The sequence below is a fragment of the Rhagoletis zephyria genome, unplaced genomic scaffold (genome assembly GCF_001687245.7).
Source record: "Rhagoletis zephyria isolate East Lansing unplaced genomic scaffold, Rhagoletis_zephyria_1.1 Rzeph_scaffold_02042, whole genome shotgun sequence".
In the NCBI taxonomy this organism is placed as follows: domain Eukaryota; kingdom Metazoa; phylum Arthropoda; class Insecta; order Diptera; family Tephritidae; genus Rhagoletis; species Rhagoletis zephyria.
The window spans coordinates 53,627-57,517 of NW_016159126.1; positions in this window are offsets into that span (position 1 = coordinate 53,627).

Sequence of the window (3,891 nt, forward strand, 5' to 3'; positions counted from 1 at the left end):
GGAAGTACAATTTTAAGCTTAATTAATAATGAATGTATGTACTTACTGATTTTTAAGAAAATCTAAATACCTAAATACATACATGTAAGCAGGTAGTAGTAACGATATAGCGGTCGCCTGTCATCAGCTACCAACTTTTGTACTCTGGTCGGTCTTAAGCAGTTCGTGGGAGTCAGTCTAAAAGCCGTTGTCGAAGAAGAAGTATTCGAGCTCAGCAGTTGTTCGCCGTCGTGATAGGTCGCCGGGGTGTTTTTCTAATTTGATATATTTTACAGTACTAAAATACTTAGCACTTATGAACTTTCCACATTAAATTAATATCTTATAATATCTATTACTTTGCTTCAAATAAACATTGTTACATACATACATATGTTTGTATAAAAGCTGATTTATAAAAATTTTAATTAATTTTAATCTTTTAAGACATTTTCTGATTTAAATTTAATATAAATAAGTATGTACTTACCTAGGCATTCTACATTAGTTTCTCTGTAAGGCATTCTTTGTTCGCTTCTCTGGATTCTGTTTATCCATGCGTTCTCCCTTCGTTTGAAGGTAATGCTGCGGGTAAGGGCTTACCTCCAATGACATGCCCATGTTAAAATAAGGCCTTCTTGAAGCGAAAGGGTAAGCGATTCCCATCGCCTAGCTCGTTTCTACTTTCGTTCCTGTGGTAATCGTGTTTTTTGCTGGGATGCTGCATCGTAGTCAGCTGAAAAATGGAATGAATATCCAAAAATTCTTTTTCTACCGTTACTTTCTGTGGAAATTTGTCTCGCATAAAAATCATGTTTTGCTTTGTTCAATTTGCAGCGAAGTTGAAGTCAGTCAATGAAGTGAAGTACAAGAGTGAGGAAGTACAATTTTAAGCTTAGTTAAATATGCATGTATGTACATACCGATTTTTAAGAAAATCTAAATACCTAAATAAATACATATGTATGTATAAAAGCTGATTTATAAAAATTTTAATTAATTTTAATCTTTTAAGACATTTTCTGATTTCAATTTAATATAAATAAGTATGTACTTATCTAGGCATTCTACATTAGTTTCTCTGTAAGGCATTCTTTGTTCGCTTCTCTGGATTCTGTTTATCCATGCGTTCTCCCTTCGTTTGAAGGTAATGCTGCGGGTAAGGGCTTACCTCCAATGACATGCCCATGTTAAAATAAGGCCTTCTTGAAGTGAAACGGTAAGCGATTCCCATCGCCTGGCTCGTTTCCACTTTCGTTTCTGTGGTAATCGTGTTTTTTGCTGGGAAGTTCTACTGCTTGCTTTTTGCTGTTCTCCTGTTTGATGCTCATCAAATTTTCGTTGGCAATTGCAAATTTCGGCTTGCTTTCCTTGTTGTTGTTGTATTGATTGTTTTTCGTTTTTGTAGGATGCACACACTTTATTTTATTTTTTATAAGTAATTTTGTCTTGTTTTCCAGTTCACTGTCTTTGTATTTGTTTTAATGTTATTTTATGTATTTGCACTCTTAAGCGACCCAGTCTTGTGTTTTATGTAAGTAAATATATCCATAGGTGCCTTTCTTTATGGCGGAGGAGGACCATGAACAACGCGAGTAGCTTCCTCGCGTTTTGGTTTTCAGTAAAACACTCGCGTTGTATATTTAAAACGTTATAAATCTTTTTATTTTAAGTAAACTTAATTAGGTATGTGTAAAATTCGGTGGCCGTTTTCGGGTGCGCGCTCGGTTAGACGGTTGATATCGGAGTGTGTTTCCTTTCCACACTTTCTTTTGGTCGTCGGAGTGGAAAGAAAGCCACCAAAGGGAGGGCAGTACTAGGGTGCGCACGTCATATTAATCGGACGATTAAGCAATATGAAAGAGATCACTATAGGAGGAGTATATATTTACTTTATATATATATATATATATATATATATATATATATTAAGATCATGCTTAAAGCACCCTTTCTAGCTAATTAAAACAATCGCGCGTATACCTATTTTGGTGACGTCTCTTCATGTGTCCATTGCTTCGTTCACAAAACATAAAATGCTTAAATATCACGGTTTAGTAGTGATTTTTAAAACATTTAGAAAACATAATGTTTTCTACAATCTTTAATGGAAATCGATTTTTAAACGAAAAAACTTTATAGAAAATATAAAATTTTGGCCTATTTAAAAAAGTATCCACATTTATACTGATCGGAAAAAATTTATGCAGTTGGATCTATTTAGATCCAAACGGCATCCCTGCTGGGATACTTCGTTTGAATTCTATGAGCAGACATACATAACTACACACCAAGGCTGCGTTTCACCAGATTCATTTAAGTGAAAATTACTTTAATTTTCTAATTTTTGGTTTAACCAATCAATTTTAATTTGTTTTTAATTTTGATTTAAGTGACATATGCTCTACACTTAAATAAAAATTAAATCAGAATAACCACACTCAGAGATGTTAGACGTTTAATCAGCTGATCAATATGCACACACCACTATTTTGTGTATCTGCTGCTTACTTGTATACCAGCCCTGCTTTTACAACACAGCGTGCCAAAGCTTTCAAAAGCTCTCAGTACAAATGAAAGCTTTCGCTGGCCAACTCTGTTTTACAAACACTTTTGACTCACTTAAATAAAGAGCTTATTGAAACTGAAAATAATTTAAATGAGAATTAAATAAAATTTTAATTAAAGTTAATTTCCACTTAAATGAGTTAGGAGAAAGCAGTCCATTGTGAAATTGGCCCTAAAAGGCAAAAAACATACAAATGCGTATTGTTTTTGCTACTGTTGTCACGTTTTTCGTTTCATTGCATTTCAAATCACTCCCGCCGCTAAAGAAGTTTTCACTTCAAAAATTTTGTTGTTTTTTGGTACATTGCTGAGAAACAATATTAGTTATATTTACATACATATATGACTTCATATGAGAGTGAAAATCTCTCAAGTGGGCCACCCAAAATTGGATGGTCAAAATTTTTTCGAACAAATCACTTGATTCGGTAATTTGAACAATTTTGCAAAACTCGACTTTTTACAAGAGTTATTGTTACTGTATCTTGATGATTTTTTCCACGATAATAGTTAATTAGACACGCTTTAGCCTGGTTGTCTCAATTTTTCAAATAATCATTATTTTGTGTACAATTTTAATTTTTTTTTTAATTTTATAAACAAATGGAAATATTTATTACTTCTCGATCAGATTTTAAAATCGTTTTACAGTGAATATCAATCCTTATTCTATAATACATTATTTAAAAGAAAAAAGCACGGAAACTTGCACGGAGTCGCTAGTTATTAATTTTTCCTGCCACGGGTGCTTTTGCTTTCATACCGCGAGCGTAGTGCAACCAGAGAATACAAAAATAAAATTTATTTATAAACATAAGCATAGATTATTTGGTACAAAATTTTTAAAAGTTGTATACAAAGATATGTACATACATAACATGCATATTTATATACGTACTTATGTATGTACTCATGTGTGTATTTTGTCTTTATATAGAAAAAAATATAAATAAAAAAAATAAATGAAGATAAACTTTGGCGTTGCATTGGGGTTGAATTTTAATGCAGCCGTGCACATAGCCAAAATTTTTGTAACGCTAACGCCAACAGAAAGCAGAAAGATCGCGTGCGTCGGTCGGCAGCTGTTGCAAATAAATAAAATTACATATGTGAAATATTTTTGCCTTTTAACCAAATGAGGGAAAGATATATCATTTTTCATGCAATTACTGATATGAAATATTAACTTATCTGTCGTTTATATGTTAATTTTAGTGCCCAAAGCATTCTCTGCCAAGCTTCATTGTAGAAAGCATACTTTTAACGCCAACGTTATAGGTATGTAGACCAGCCCTATTCTTTGTTTACGAAAATTTTCGCATATCTACATATACATATGGATGT